Below are 17,544 nucleotides of genomic sequence, written 5' to 3' on the forward strand. Positions count from 1 at the left end.
GCTACCATAACATGCCCATACAATGTAGACATACCACACCCGTGCACTCTACTTATGTGTCTCACCTCTACGACACCTACAAAGGCAAGCCCTTGTCAGAGGAAAAAAAATTAGTGATCTGCAAGTAATCAACATCCAAGACACAGAGTCTCTCACAAATATGGGAAGCAAGATAAATCAAATCATTTAACAATGCATTAATATTCTACAGAATTGGACCAATTATGGACAGCCTGAAAATAAAATAACATCAGAGAATTAGAATGAGTGAAAATGAGAAATGACTTTTTTAATATATTGTATTATAAATTTAGAATCATATAATGTGAAAGACTGGGCTAAATGAATGCTGAGTTCTCTTTCATCTTTTTCATTTTGCAGATGAGGTCCTAAGAGGTGATTTCACCAATGTTTATGCTGTGTGATCTTGTTCAGATGCCTTGATCCTTCTAGACCTTTGGTTTCACATCCATAAATGGGGAGAACTGTTGAGAAAAATGAATGTGATAAATTCCAGTGCTTGACAAGTCATGTCCTGGTATTGGTGACTGAATGATCAGTTCATAAATAGGAGACTTAATGCTTCGATAAATTATCACTTAATGCATTCAAGGGCAATGATAATCAATCAATAATTAAATAAATAAATGCATTTAAATTATGCATGCTAGTTATCTTCTAAATGCTAGTCACTTTGCTGGGTTATTGAAATATAAAGATGGATAAAATATAATTCCAGTCCTTATCTGCCTCACTCACAGGTCTGTTTTGTATCCTGATTCATATATTTATATTTATCTCTCACCTATTTGTTTCTTTAGTTGTGTAGACTTTTAATTGTCTTAAATCCTTGCTGAAAAAAGATTCAGTATAAATAAATAAGGAAATTATTTAGTATGTATATACATGCTTACACACACAAACTAGCCCTTCCCCTTGTAGAACGTTTTTGGGGAGTCACACCCCTAAATAATTGCAACACAATGTGATATACACTGCAATCGAGGTATGTGCCAGGAAGCAGAGAGGAGGATTAGCTCATTTTGCAGTTAGGGGTTGTCCATTGGAGACTTCCCAAAAGAGGTAACATTTGAATGAAGCCTTGATGAATGGGTAAGTGTTTATCAGGAGGAGCAAGGAAACAAGTGAAGAGGCAGGAAAATGTCCAGGGCATGAAGAACTGTCTGGTGTGGTAAAGCACAGGAAGCAGGGCACTGAAGGGTGGTAGTCTGATGGTTAGGGCATGGTGAGTGATGAGGGGAGAGAATACAGAATAAAACCATTAATCAAAGTAAAACACACCACAGTTTTGAGACAACATCTTCAGTCGTCATTAGGTATATCCCAGTAGCCTTCCTGTGTCTACCTGGCATTGTGCACTAAGCAAGTACATTCTTTATCAAAGTAATTATTTAAAATGCCAGCTCCTTTTGCTGTTTAGGCATGAAACACCCAGATTTCCAGCAAGAATTTAGAGATTTCCAACTGAAATATATTTTCATAGTAAAATAGATAAAAGCTTTGCTTTACTGGCCTTAAATGAGGGTATTTTAAAGAAACCCGGGAATAGTTAGAAGCATTTCTGTTCTGACACCTTTTAGTCAGTTGAAGTACAAGAATCTCCTCTCACCACACAGAGCTAAACAAAAGGCTGTCATAGGTGATATGGGGAAAAAGCTTGCTTCGTTGTGTGCTGTTCACATGTTTATTTTTATTTGAAATCAAAATGATCTTTCAGTCCCTCAGATGTCCAGGTCCAATCTATCAGAGAGGCATAGCACATTTTTCCTTTTCTTTTCTGCATTTATTAATAACCCTCTCACCCAACTTCCGCCCACAAAAGGTGTTACAGTTGATCAGGTTATCAGTGGCCTGCACTCTGACTTCACAACCAAGAGGATGGTTCATCTCTAGTGGCTTACATTTAAAGTGAAATTCAAATTATATCAGGAGAATTTCTGGTTCACCTGCCAGACTACAGAAATTGCCTGCCAAAATGATGACCAACACAGTATCTGGTAAAACTTCTGGGCTCTGAATGGCCAGTAAGAGTGTCCTGGAATCCAAGTGGACTCCTCTTATGTTTAGACAATCTACGTAGAAACAAATGTATTTCTTCAGCAAAGAATGATAAGAATAAATATCATGGGGGAAATATCGTCAGTTAACTAGCAGTGATTTGATTCCTACCTATTTGAACTTAAGTAAGTCATTTAACCTATCTGTGTCTCAGTTTTCTCACCTATAAAATGAATATAATAATAGGTTTGGGTAGGATTTTATAAGGTAATCCAGGAAAGCACTTAGCACTATGCCTGGCACTTAGCATGTGTCATAATAGCTATGATTGTTATTAGTACTCTAGCATGACTCTACTGAATCACCAGAAACAAAGCCACTGGAATTACTTAGAAATTATTGAGCCACAATAAACTAATGTATTTTGAACATTATTTAATTCAATAAACATTTACTGTGGGTTTGCAAGTGCTGGGATCTGTGGTAAAGACACATGATGCAAACAATCTCTATTCCCAAGGAGCTTAAAATCTAAAGGGAAATACAGAAACATACATAAAAATTTGATACAAGATTGTGAAGGCTGCTATAGTAGTTATGGAGAGGGGATTGTGAGAACTTAGAAGCTACAGGGCTTGACTCTGATGACATGGAAGGTGTGACCTTGGAAGAAACATTTATTGAAAACTTTCTTTGGGCCAGGTTCTGTACTAGGCACTGGTCATATACAGCTGAAAACAAGACAGACATGATCACTATTGTCATTGGATTTATATTAAAATCCAAGAGGATTTGGTTTGGTAGGGGGAGATGAACTCAATTTTAAATATTTTGAGTTTGAGCTTACTATCGAACATTTAAGCATAGATACCCCTTTTGCACTTAGGATGGTGGAGGTGGAGCTCAAAAGAAAGATAAAGACAGGATTCCTGGAGAGCGAGAACTTTGCTATATTCACCATTGTAACCTCAGGACCAAAATAAAACAAAAAATTAAAAAACTTGGCACATAATAGACATTTGGTCAATATTTGTTGAATGAATTAATATCAAAAGACAAAGATATCATCATCATCATCATCTCTCTGTAGTGTCCTGACAAGATAACCAGAAACAAAGCCACTAGAATTGGCCCAGGTGAAATCCTAAGATTTAATGAGATCACTGGGGGCATTCAATGCTTTGTGTATGCAAGTGTGTATGGTTACTGTTGGATTTGCGTTTTTCTGCATTGATGTTAGCAATTCTTGGGAAATAATTCTAATCTACATTTTCTTATTTGTTTATTTAGTTAGTTAGTTAACTAACTTTGCCAAGCACTGCTGGGAATATGATGACAAACAAGTTATCTGTCTGTCTTGAAGAAACTTGCAGTTCTCAAGAGACATAGCTGACATCAAGGGCAGGGGTGACAGGAGAACATAATCAAAATATAGAAAAAGGGAACAATGATAAACAGTAGTCTGTCTCACCAGAAATATTTCTCTGCTTATTTCCAAGCACTGTTATCAATTTTCAATTACCAAATGTAAAATCAATCCATCTTTTTAAAGAAAATCCACGATCTAATTTCCCCATGATGACATCTAAATATAATCGAAGAGCATATTCAACTATGTCTTGGTAGAACTGCAGGGAGGGCTGCTTTTCATACACCAGAACACAGAGTCATTCTTCTGGGCAGATTAGAAATTCATCACAATGAGCTTAAGTTAATGGACCAAGTCTTTAAGTAAAGATAACAACATTGATTAATGAAAATTATGAAGCGGTCTTATGTTTTTGCACAAGCTGGTTAAAGATGTGCAAATGCTAAAAATGTAGAAAAGTGTCCAGCCTCCAAAGTGACTATGTGCGTAAGCTTTTCCATTACATGTAAAGTGGGGGGAAAAATCTATTCTAACAGCAAATTCCTGCTCAGTTATTTGGGGACAGGGATGGAGGTAGGAAAAACGAGCACTTTCTATGAATCCCGTGGAATAGATTAAAATTTTGGGTGCCCAAGATTTTCAGGTAGTTGGCCTTGAGAAATGAGGTCCAAAAAATAATATGATGATATGATATGGTTGAAAAGAAATTAAAATAGCGCTTCATGATTAGTTCTGTTTTCTAGAAATTTTTCAGAAGTGTATGTTATTTACAGAGATTTTGGTTATAAATATATATGTGTGTCATAGGATTTAACACACCTAATTCCCAGTCTAAATATGCCACCTAGATCATGAGATATACATAAGTATACATAAATATATACCACAAATACACATACCCTCATGGATAGTGTGACCAACTTGACCCAATTTTCTGGTTTTAAAATTGAAAGTTCCATGTCCCAGACGCTCCATTAGTCCTGGGAAAATTGGGACCATTAGTCACTCTACCCATTGGATACATTAGTTATGAAAACGGTACTGCTACACTAAGTTGAAAGTCCAGCATGTTTTTGAAGTATAAGCTGAAGAGAGAGAACTATAGAAACCTCACAAAACCACACATGCATTCATTTTCATTCTCTTCTTGAGTGTCCATCATTTTAGGAACACTGGATGAGCAACCTCTCCATGCTGGTTCATTTTCTTTGGGGAACATATAAGAAAAGATTGCAAAAAATGTTTTCAGAAGATCATTGACACAAATTTGCTCAACAGTGCCTGACACAGAGTAGGCCCTCAATCAATATTAGTTAAATACGATAGGTTACAATACAATATTCTCACTTCAAAGGATTAAATTTGTGGTAATAATAATTTGCAAGATCACTGCATTGGCTGATCCACATAGTCTGATTTATGGGAAAATGCATTTTTGCAATAGCTAGCATTAAACCTTCTGTGTTTTGGCTTTCCAGATGATTCCTGGCACTTTTTCTGATATCCATAATGATAATAATTGCCTTCTTTAAGCATTTAGCATGCTAATTAATGTGGTTGAACTTTTATGTACATTCTTTAATCTGCGCAGTGACTTTTGGAAGATAACTACTGTTATCATCCTTATTTTACAAATGAGAAGACCAAGGCCCAGAAAGATAAAGGAACTTGTTCAAGTTCACTTGGAAGAAGTTAAATTTAAGTCAGCTATATTTACCTAACCATTTAGATATACGGTCTCTCTAATGTATTTCTTCTATCCATTTATTCATTCATTCAGTAAATATTAGTTGGGCACCTACTGTGTTCCCAGCACTGTTATAGACAGTGGGAAATAACATTAATTCAACTAGATTAAGTCACTGTTCTCATGAAGCCAACACTCTGATAGGGGGACAGATAATAAATAATTATTCTATATAGTATCAGCAAAAGATATTGGTCTTGAAAAATGGAGTGCATTAAAGTGATAAGGAGTGCTGAAAAAGGAGGGCACTATTGTAGATTAGGTGGTCAAGGAAGGCCTATCTGGAGGTGATATTTGATCACAGGAGAGAACTGAACAAACAAAAGAGTTAAGAGCATCCCAGGCACGGAGAACAGCAAATATAATAGAGGCCCCAAAATGTGAACTTACTAGGCAAGTTCAAGGAATGGCAAGAAGGCCAATATAGCTAAGGCACAGTGGGTAGGGGGCAGAGTGCTAGGAGGCAGAGGCAGACTGTAGATAGCAATGCTAGGAAATGATGTTTTTCTTGGTAACGATGTATTTCAAAAGAGCACCAGGTACATTTTCCCTATTAATGTCGATATAATATAATTTAAATAAATTAATGTTTCTATTTAAACTGGCTTATTTATGACCATGAATGAAGCAGTAAAAGAGGAAAGGAATATAAAAGACAGTATGGAAGAAACACTTAAAATTTATTGAGACATGAATACCGGTGACCAAATGTGGATGGAATTCTATCAGCCAATGTAGATTAACAGTTTTGTCCAGGGATCAGCAATTTTTTTTCTGTAAAGAGCCAGATATTAAAACTTTTTTAGGTTTCTTGGGCCACATAGTCTCTGTTACAACTACTCAATTTCACTATTGTACACAAACAACCACAGAAAATACATAAATAGATGGGTGTGGTGCAGCTTTATTCCAATAAAACTTTATTGACAAAAATAGTCAGTAGGCCAGGTTTGGCCCATGTGTTATGGTTTGTCAACCACTATTGTAGTTGAAAGATATAATTCTACCTGAAACTATTTCTTTCTCTGCTACATATATCTTTACATTTTCTCTTCCTTGAAAAAGAGAGGCATGGCACGAAAACGAAGAAAATATAAAAGTGAAGGGCACTAAGAGTATATTTTATGAGATCTTCCCACAAGGCAGAAATGAGGTTCTTCCATCCACCCTAGAGCCTGGAGCCTTAGGTATGTATTAGTATGTATTCAGTCAATGCAAGTGGAATTTAATTGTTTTTTTCTATCTTTACTTGGTCATTTGGTGATATTTCATTTGTCTGGATCATCCTTACCATCACCACTGTCAGTGCATGTGAAGGTGCTATGTTATGATGCTATGCCAAACATTGTAAGCAGAGAATTCCTGCCCCAGTTATTATATCAGTTGTGAGAAGACAAAGTCTCTTAATAAAGATAATATTGATTTTTTAGACTCTGTATCAAGTGGCTTTCCATGCAGATAGACAGTACTGCTCTTCTTACAGCTTCCCTATGAGGAAATCTTATGTACTTAACCAAGGGCTAGCTATTTGGTGTTTGACCCAGAGCACTGAGGTTTCTCCTTCACTATGGTTTACCTGAACAGTCTGGGCCTTGATGTAAGAGTTTGCTCACTCTTTCTACTTATTTAGCGCTAAGAAAGTCCCTAGAAAATTGTATCAAATGGTATATTCCAGCATCTAAGTCCATTTTCTTTCACTCTATAAAATAACATGACCAGTTCTTGAGGGCTGGAGGAAGCAAAAAAAAAAGAAGTAGTACATTCAGAACCAGTCCATATAGTGCAAAACTACTGATTCACATATTAAAGAAACTGTAAATTAAACTGAAAATATTTTAGCAAATGATAAAAGCTTTAGTTAGTAGTTTAGCCTGAATCTAGTCTGTGTCTATTGCTGAGGGTTTGGACAAATGACAGTTCTAGTGAAAAAACTGGAGCCAGACTAAAGAGGCATTATCATACTTTAATTATTTTGGACAAGGACATTATTTATTAGTGAAAATAAGAGGGGGGAGTTTTGTTTACTTAATATAATTTTTAAAAAGGACTCTATAAAGTAAGAAGTAAAGATAAAGTAAGTCAAATCACTGAGAAGTAAAGGGAGTCTCTAATTGAATAAATGGAAATTAAAGAAAAATGAGTGAAATAAACAAAGAATATTTTTTAAAAACATCATATTTAATGGCAAAATGAAAATCTTTACTTGAAGCAGTGAAAAGGAGAATAAAGACTTCAGCTGTCCAACTAGCAATGTGAATGACATGTTTAAGAAACTTGACCACAATGCAGACACAGAGAATTAAGAAATGAAAATTATAAGAGAGGAATGTAGATATGGACAGAGGCAGGTTAAGTGGTGTTCCAGAAGAAGAGACAAGATGTAATGGAACTGAAGAATCTAATTAAGGACAGCTTTTCTGAACTCATGGAAGGGCTGAGTAAATACTTTGAAAGTTCTCATCACATGCCAAGAAAAAACAATGAAAAGGCAACCGCATCCAGACATATACTGGCAAAGTTTTTATGAGGTACAAGCATAAAAAAGCCTATAATTATCTAAAGAGGATTACAAGTTATTTTCAAAGGAAAATAAGTAGGCTTTTCTCAAATGTCTCATCTGAAAAAACTAAATGGAGAAAATGATGGAGCAATGTCTTCAGAGATATGGAGAAATATTTCAATCTAAGAATTTTATATACAACTGGAAATGTAAAAGAACAGAAAATGTACCTCCCTATATGATTTTCTTAAAAAATCACTTGAATTGTATTCAAAATAACTAATCTATAAAACAAAATCTAAAATTCCAAAAAGAAGAAGAGATTCGGTAAAATGACTGGCAGTGAGCATTTAGTGAAGTCTATATAGCTCTTTCAAACCTTGTCACCAAACCAAAGGCAAATATATTTTAAATATTCTTGAACAATACGTATATAATGTAAACATAGTGACATTATATGAGTTCACTTTGAACTTCTACAATTAAGGAAAATTGACTAAATAAAAGTTTTGAAAAAGATAGAGGTAACCTCCAGCACTATTTTGGAAATATGTATCTATTGAAGATCCTGGAAAAGACAAAAGAAAATAAAATTTAACAGGCAAAAGACTGACAACAGTGAAAACAGCAAGGGAGAATAAAAAGAAGACACAAAATAAGAGGAGATAAGTAAGTCTAAAAGTGAACTCATAACCCATTGATTTTTAAATTTACTTATTTGTAGAAATAATCATCCATTAACAATATTCTTGATCTATAATTCTGGGTATAGTAACACCAATACAGACTTGGATTGAGGGTCTGGCTACTGAAGAAAATTCAGTTAAATAAAGCCATTGTTTCTAGTTGTATTTCCTCTGATTTCTCTAATGGCTCAAGCTGCTGTATTCAGAAGTTAAATTATGGAGATATAAAAATTGGTCTTTTCTCTCTATATCATACAGCCTTATATGATCTCATCTACAATCACAGATTCTATACATTTAAAAAATGAATTCCTAAAACAAAATAATGGTAAATTGTACTACATTACATACAAGAACTTGTTTTCATTAAAAATCCTCACTGGGTAATGAGAAGGCAAGCCACTGGTTTGTATGATCTATTTGTAATGCATAAAATAGACAAGGGATTAGTATCTAGGATATAAAAAGGACTTCAACAAATCAAAAAGGGAAAGACAGATAACTCAATATTAAAAAAAGTGGAAACCTCAGAGTAACCACAAAGTAAAAACCTATAGTACATGTACAAACTACAAAGAGAAAAGAACCAAAGCATACCACTACAGAAAATCATCAAATCACAAAAGAAGATAGCAAGAGAGGGAAAAGGGAACAAAGGAATTACAAAACAACCAGAAAACACTTAATAAAATGACAATAGTAATTTCATACCTATCAATAATTGTGCTAAGTGTAAATGGAATAAATTTTCCAGCCAAAAGACAGAATGACTGAATGGATTAAAAAAAAAAATAAAGACGATCCAACTATCTGTTGCCTACAAGAGACTCACCTCAGCTTTAAGGACATGCATAGGCTGAAAGTGAAGAGATGGAAAAAGATAGCCCAGGCAAATGGAAACTAAAAGAAAGCAGGGGTAGCTATACTTATATCAGACAAAATAGATTTTTAAGTCAAAGATGGTAACAAGAGACAAAGAAGGTCGTTATATAATGCCAAAGGGGTCAATTCATCAAGAAGAAAAAACAATTGTAAATATGTATGCACCCAACATAAGAGCATCTAAGTATAGAAAGCAGATATTAACAAGTTAGAAGGGAGTAATAGACAGCAATATAATAATAGCAGAGGACTTCAATTACCCCATTTTTAACAATGGATAGATCATCCAGACAGAAGATCAATAAGGAAACATTGGACCTAAACTACATCTTTGACAAGATGTACCTAACAGACATATACAAAACATTCCATCCAACAGGAGCAGAATACACAGTCTTTTCAAATACACAAGGAACATTCTCCAGGATAAATCATATGTTAGGCCACAAAACAAGTCAGTAAATTTAAGAAGACTGAAATCTTATCAAGCATCTTTTCTGACCACAATGGTAAAAAATGAGAAATCAATAACAAGAAAAAAACTGGGAAATCCAAAAAGATGTGGAGATTAAACAACATGCTCCAGGATGGGTCAAAGAAGATATCAAAGGAAAAATCAAAAAAATATCTTGAGATAAATGGAAATGGACACACAATGTACCAAAACTTATGGGATGTAGCAAAAGAAGTTCTAAGAAAGAAGTTTATAGCAATAAATGCCTACCTTAAGAGAAAAGAAAGATCTCAAGTAAACAACCTAAGTTTACATCATAAGGAACCAGAATAATAAGAACAAATTAAGCCCAAAGTTAGCAGAAGAAAGAAATAAAAAATATCAGAGCAGAATAAATGAGAGACTAAAAAGACAATAGAAAAGATCAATGAAACTATTAGCTATTTTTTAAAAAAAATTTTAAAAATAGACAAACTGTTAGGTAGACTTACCAAGAAAAAAGAGAGGAATCAAATAAATAAAATTATAAATGAAAGAAAAGGCCTTGTAACTGACACCACACAAACACAACAGAGTACAAGAGACTACTGTGAAAAATTATGTGCCAACAAATTAGACAACCTAGAAAAAATGGATAAGTTCCTAGAAACACAACCTACCAAGACTGAAAGTTGAAGAAACAGGAAATCTGAATATAAGTGAGTCTACATCAAACTAAAAAATTTCTGCACAAAAAAGAAAACCATCAATAAAATGAAAAAAGACCCTAAGGAATGGGAAAAATATTTGTATACTACATACCCAATAAAGGGGTAATATCCAAGATATATGAGGAATTAATACAACTCAATAACAGCAGCAACAAAAAATAACCTGATTATAAAATGGGCAAAAGACCCAACTAGACATTTTTTCCAAAGAAGACATACAAATAGCCAACATGTACATGGAAAGGTGCCCAGCATCACTAATCATCAGGGAAATACAAAGCAAAACCACAATGAGATATCACCTCACACTTGTTAGGATGTTCATTATCAAAAAGATGAGTTAACACATGCTGGCAAGGATGTGGAAAGAAGGGAACCCTAGTACTCTGTTCGTGAGAATGTAAACTTGCACAGTCACACCCACTATGGAAAACAATATGGATGTTCCTCAGTAAATTAAAACTAGAACTACATATGATCCAGGAATATATGATATATTGTGTGTTTTTAAACAAAGGAACCCACAGAAAATGCTATGTATTTTCTGCATTGCGTGTGTATCCACATTGGTCTATATTTTATTCCTTGAAGAAACCAATAACACTGCTTTTGTTATTCTTGTGGTTCTTACTTCCTGGAATAGTTTTACCTGACTCATTCATCCTTCAGTTCTTAACTCAAAACCCACCTCAATCAGAAGGGCTTCCCTGACAATATAAAATAAAGTAGGATCCTACTTTCTGTTACCATTCTCTAGTCTTTTCCTTGTTGGTCTTTATAGCACTCACATTTAGGATTTTAAATAATTTTGTTTTCTTTCTTTATGTGTTTTTCCTTGGTTAAAGGTAAGAGAAAGGCAGAATTGTACTCTTAATTGTAAACATCTAGTAATCCTGCACATAACTAAGCTTCAGAAGACAAGTTCCACATCTCTTTTCAGTCTTCCCCCTACAGGTTAGACAGCCTTTGATCATTTCTGATAAATAGTTCTACTCTGAATAGTCTTTATTTTTCATTATTCTTCTTAAACATTTTTACCCCCCAAAACTGAGTAGATTGCTAATTTCTGTTGAGCAGAGTGAAGTTAGTATCTCTCTCTTAGACAAAATACTCTTTTTTATGCAGCCTAAGATAGCACGTGTTCTTTGGAAAATGACATGAATTATACCATGACTCATACTGAGTTTACCATTGACATTAAAACCAGATGTCTTCTACAAGTGCTGCTACAAATTTATGCATCCCAACATGGATGTGCACACTGGGTTTTGATCCCAAGGTGTAGATTTATGCTAATTTTTATTAAAATTCATTTTTATATATTTAGTCCACCATCTCAACCTTTCGATCTATTTTTGGATTCTGATTCACTCATCTAAACTACTTGTTATCCCTTACAGCTTTGTATTATCCATTAATTTTATAAACTAATACTCAACTGGTTTTTCTAAATCACTGATAATAATGATAATCAGGGCAGGGCTTGGGCTAGAGTCCAGTGATACATATTAGAAACCTCTGTCCAGTGGAACTACAATCCAATCAGTTCTATTCAACCAGGGAGAAACTCAAGTCGTGCTTATATTTCTTCATGCTGTCTACAAAGATACAATGAGAAATCTTTTCCAAATGAGCTGCTGAGATTCAGATGTATTTTGCTTGCTGCACAAACCTCATCTAAAAGACTACTGAAGTAACATATTAATAATAAATAAAAATGATGATAATAATAATGATAATAACCGTTTATGTTTATTGAGTACTTATTATATACTCCACAATATGCTAAGCATTTTATATACAACATTTCTTTTAATCCTCCCTAAAACATGAAAGATAAGAATCATTTTTACATTTTGAAGGTGGAAAACTGAGGCTCAGAGAAATTGTCAGAAGAAATTATAATTACTCTGAAATAACATCATTGTGAACTCAACAAGTTTTCATTGTTTGTAAGCTAAGAGTACACTTATACTCTTAAAGCAATAATATTTTGCCACGTAGCATATTCTCAAAATAATTTGAAAGTCAAAGTAATACTTCCTGAAACAACAGTGTTACTCACATTTAAATATCAGATGACTAAAGGAGTAAGAGCATGAAACATATTGACAGTTGTAAAGGAGCTGCAGTGCTGCCTCATTCTGGAGGAAATTTCTTGACAATTGTGATAGCCCAGCTACCTCAGGAGTTCTAGTAAGAACTCCATAGCCCATCCTAACGTAACGTTTATGATTCCATGATGCAGATGTTGTCCACACAGAAGACTTCAGTTCCAATCTTTTCTCCTCCTGCTACGTATTGTCACCAGCTCAGACTTGTTTTAAAGAGCAGCCTCTCTCTCATCAGCTATCAGAGCTGAGAGCTCTACCCATGGTTTACTAGTCCATGCAAACCAGAGAAAAGAGACAAGTTCCAGTTGGAATGTGAGAGCCAAGTGGAACTAACAAGAATTGTACTTTAAGAGCATAAAAAATGTAGAAACACTGCTTTCCTAAAATCCTGTTTTATTAACCTTTATCAGCTGCTGAGAAACTGGGACATGATGGAATTTTTGAACTTTCCTGTCAGCAGCGAAAGGGTAATGCTTGTTATGATTGCTATTTGGCAAAAACCCAGCCTCTCATTCCAAAAGGTCTCAAATTAATTCCATTCACGACTGATTAGAGAGCACAAAGCCTACAGGGTTTTGTGGGGGTTTTTTTGCTATTTCTGTGTCATATGTAGGTGAGAAATATTTGTTTCTCTTGATATAAAAGGATCTATGAACGTTGCTCAACAGCTAGAAAATTCTTGACTACCACTGAGTTAACGTAGAAAGTCATTCAGGGAGATCATTGAGAATGCATTAGAGTCTAAATGAAAATGATGGAATTTCACTTTTCCCCTGCTTTATTCATTGGAAAAGAAAAGAAGTTTCTCCTTATTAACAGTTTTTGACATATCCCTACAGCGAGGTTGCTTATTTTTAATCCCATCAATGAGAACCATTGTTTTCCCTCCAGTGATAACACACCCTAATGTGTGAAGGTGCAGACTAATGCGCCTGACTGTGGGTATGTCTGAAAGAAATATTTTTTAAAGGTCAAAGGCAAATTCCTATTTCAGTCTCTAAACCTTCCCAAGCAGCAGGCTTTAGCTGTTTTGCATTATAATGTGGCATCTAAGGCTGTGGGCTTCAGAATCAGTCTTCCCAGTTTGAATTCTGATTCCACCTATAGTTATTTATCCTCTCTCTGCTTCTATTCTCTCATTTTCAAAATGGAGATAATAATCATATAGTAGCTACCTTATTAGGCTGTTGTAGAATTAAATGCATTAATTTACATCAAGGGCTTAGAATACTGCCTAACACCTAATAAGAGTGTTCGCTGTTACTGTCACTAAGGAGTTATCACAGAAATGACTGTTCTAGATCAAGGTTCTGACTTAGCTCTACCATCTGTAACTTATATGACTTGAACAAAACATCTGGCCTCACTTCACTGGGTCTCAAGTTCCCCATCTGTAGCTTGGCTATAATAATGCATATTTCACAATGTTGTTTGATGACAACATGAAGTAATTCAGGCAAAGTACTTAGCATAGTATCTGGCACCAAGCAGGCCAAGGAAATCACTTACCATTAATATCACTGAGTGTGTGTGTAAGAATCATTTATATATTTTTCAATATGAATGAGAAAAAAAATTGCATTTTAAGTAATTTTTAGTGTGCTTACTAGTCATTTGTATGCTTTTTTTCCCTGAATTACTTCTTTATAACCTTTGCCTGATCATGAGTTTGTTTTTGGTTTCATCCTGATTTGTAGAAATATATATATATATATATATATATATATATTTACTGAATGTTTGTGTCCCCCAAAATTCACATGCTGTAGCCCTAACTCCAGTTGTGGCTGTATTTGGAGATAGGACCTTTCAGGAAATAATTAAATGTGGTCATAAGGGTTGGGCCATAATTCATTAGGATTAGTGTCCTTATCAGAGACACCAGAGAGCTCACACTCCCTCTGCTGTGTGAGGACACAACGAGGAGGCAGCCATCTGCAAGAAGTTAGGAAGAGAGCTCTCACCAGAAACCAATCATGCTGGCACCCTGATCTCAGATTTCCAGCCTCCAGAACTGTGAGAAAATAAATTCTGTTGTTTAAGCCATCCAGTTGGTGGTATTGTGTTATGGCAGCCCAAGCAGAGATGAATATATAGCTACATATATCCATATATTCTATCAAATAATATATATCATTAAATATTATTGGATTGAAAATCCCTTTTTACTAAATTTGTAGTATATCTTTATTTATTAAAGTTTTTATGGTATTTTGTCATCTACAGGTGTGTGTGTCTGTGTGTGTGTCTATGTGTATGTGTGTTTAATGAAGAAAAACCTATCAGTTCTTTTCTTTATGACTCCTGAGATTTTTGTCATTCTTAGGAATGTCAAAAATTATAACTCTCATATCCTAGATCTTCTTCCAGTACTTCACTGGTTTTTAATTTTCATGGTTTGAAATTTAACTCACCTGGAATGTATTATTTATATGTTGTAAGATTACTATCATATGTTTACCATCATATGGAAAACAAATTGTCCCAGAACACTTTACTTATCATTGTTTCACCACTGATTTGAAAATTCAACTTTCATATAAAATAAACATACCAAAGCCTTTATCTGAATTCTCAGATATATCAGATAGATCTATTTTCTCTGATAGCAGATAATCTTTTACTACTGGAATTGGATACAAGATCCCATTCAAACTTCTCAGCCTAACCTAGTCTGATGTATTTATTATTTCAGAAGAACGTTATGTTTAGTCTATCAATTTTTCATTGGTTGTTTTAAAATATTCAGAGAATTTTAAACTATTAAAGCTCGTGGTCTAAATTAACATGCAAAAACTAGTTAAAATACTGCCTTCATCTATTTAGTCTACAGAAGGTAATTATAGTGCCTGCTAAATTTCCAGAAAGTATTATATAACCACCACCATAGTGCGATAATTAAGAGCATGGACTCTGGAACCATACTGCCTAGGTTCAAATTCCAGGTCTGCTATTTGTTAGCTGTGGAACTATAGAAAAGTATTTAACTTCTTGGTAACTCAATTTCCCATCTATAAGATAGTGTTAATAAAATAACTTTGTCTCAAACTATTGTGTAGATTAAACAAACTGATATATGAAAATCCCTTAGGAAAAGTTGCTGGCACAGAGTAAGAGCAATGGTTAAGTGTTGGTCAGATAAAATAACTGCTTAGGATGGACATATATACACTACCAAACGTAAAATAGATAGCTAGTGGGAAGTAGCCACATAGCACAGGGAGATCAGCTCGGTGCTTTGTGACCACCTAGAGGGGTGGGATAGGGAGGGTGGGAGGGAGGGAGACGCAAGAGGGAGGGGATAGAGGTATATAGGTATATGTATAGCTGATTCACTTTGTTATAAAGCAGAAACTAATACACCATTGTAAAGCAATTATACTCCAGTAAAGATGTTAAAAAAAAAGAAAAGTGTGTTTGTTCTAAATAAATAAATAAATAAATTTCCTAACTGCTTAGGAAAGTTATTTCTCCTTCCTATGAAATGAAAAATGATCTATAAGGGCACTTGGTATTGACTACAAATTCCAGTTCTGTCAGTGATGGTATCTGGGGCATGAGGGGCACCCAAATTAGGGAACTTTTGGTTAATTTCCCTGGGCCATATAGAGCAAAGTGTTCTCTCAAATACTCTCTGGAAATTCGGAGCCTCAAATATGTTTGCCACCTTCCCCCAAGTCATCACATTTATTAACATCCTTGTCTTATTTTTCTAGAAGCAGGAGCTTCTCGCAGATCTTTTCCCTTTGTGAAAGGATGTATTTCTGTGTGAGGTAGATCTAGGCCACCTTAGTCTGTCCTCTAATGTTCACCTCAGTAGCACTCTACCTGGTTGATAATATCTTTGAGGCCAACTTCCTGTAATGTTTCACTTTTTTTTTTACTTTAGGAGCATTGTATAATAAAAACACCATTAAAGATGCAAAACCAAAGTGAGCCATGAAGCACGATGGGGCCTATCAGCATTCCTAAGTGTGTTCAAGGCAAAAGCATTTCAGAGAGAGGTAAACAACAGTCATTATAGCTATCTTTGTTGACCTCTGACCACATATGCCAGTCACTGTGTTTGATATACATTAATTCTCATAAAACTTCTGTCATGTTGACATTATTATCTCCCTTTTACAAATGAGGAAAGAGGTTCACATAAATTAAATGACTTTCTCAGGGCAACAGCTAGTAAGTTTCAGAGCTGGATTTGTATCCAAAATAAAGTGGGCTTTTTTTGGTTTTTTGACTCTATTTTCTTCTTAGTAATATTACATACATTTAATATTTATATGTATTAAAAAGGATAAAATAAGTTTGGACTCCTCTCTCACACAACATGAAGTTCTGCATGATCTAAAGATAAAAATGTTGAAGTAAAAAATATGTATTTTTGAAAACTTATGTATAATCTAGGAGGCAAGAAAACTTTCTATGCAAGCTGGAAAACCTAGACACTCTAGAGAAAGGACTGACATATTTGGGTGCTTAAAACTTAAAATGTAATCATATGGCAAACGTAAAGGTAAATAAAACCAAAAGACAAATAATAGAGGAACATATATTTGTAATACACATGACAGATAAAGGGTTCAATATCCAACATATAAAAAATTTCCTACACATTAATAAGAAAAGACAAACACCCTAATTGAAAGTGGTTAAAAAGGGTAAAAAGGGCTGTTCAAGGAGGCAGAAAACCACCTTGCCAATAAACAAGTGAAATTACTCAACTTTACTAGCAATCAGGCATATTGAAATTAAAATAACAAGGAAATATCACTTTAAGACCATTAAACATGTTATCACACATTGCTGGAGTGTTGTGGAGGTTAATATGTTATCTCATACATTTGCTGAGGGAAATGTGCAGTATATTAAAGCCATTTGGAATTCAATCTGGCAACCTCTATTAAAATTAAGAATTTACATAAACTTTAACTTAGCAATTCTATTTCCGGAGCCTTCCATAGAAAATAAAAGCACGTGGCATGTGGGATCCTCCCGGACCAGGGCTCGAACCCATGTCCCGTGCATTAGCAGGCAGATTCTCAACCACTGTGCCACCAGGGAAG

At 34.7% G+C, this 17,544-nt stretch overlaps 1 long non-coding RNA gene across 1 annotated transcript in view; it reads right to left on the reverse strand.

Moving 5' to 3' along the window:
• Window positions 1–264: 264 nt before the first annotated feature.
• Window positions 265–17,544, reverse strand: part of LOC111164552 (uncharacterized) — a 172,295-nt gene continuing 155,015 nt past the window's right edge. The window contains exon 3 of the long non-coding RNA XR_002642112.2: window positions 265–485. This is a non-coding gene — a long non-coding RNA (uncharacterized LOC111164552). The remainder of the gene's footprint in view (window positions 486–17,544) is intronic.

This window comes from Delphinapterus leucas, chromosome X (genome assembly GCF_059928025.1).
Source record: "Delphinapterus leucas isolate spDelLeu-1000000601 "Yukka" chromosome X, BTC_Dleu_Yukka2, whole genome shotgun sequence".
Lineage (NCBI taxonomy): Eukaryota > Metazoa > Chordata > Mammalia > Artiodactyla > Monodontidae > Delphinapterus > Delphinapterus leucas.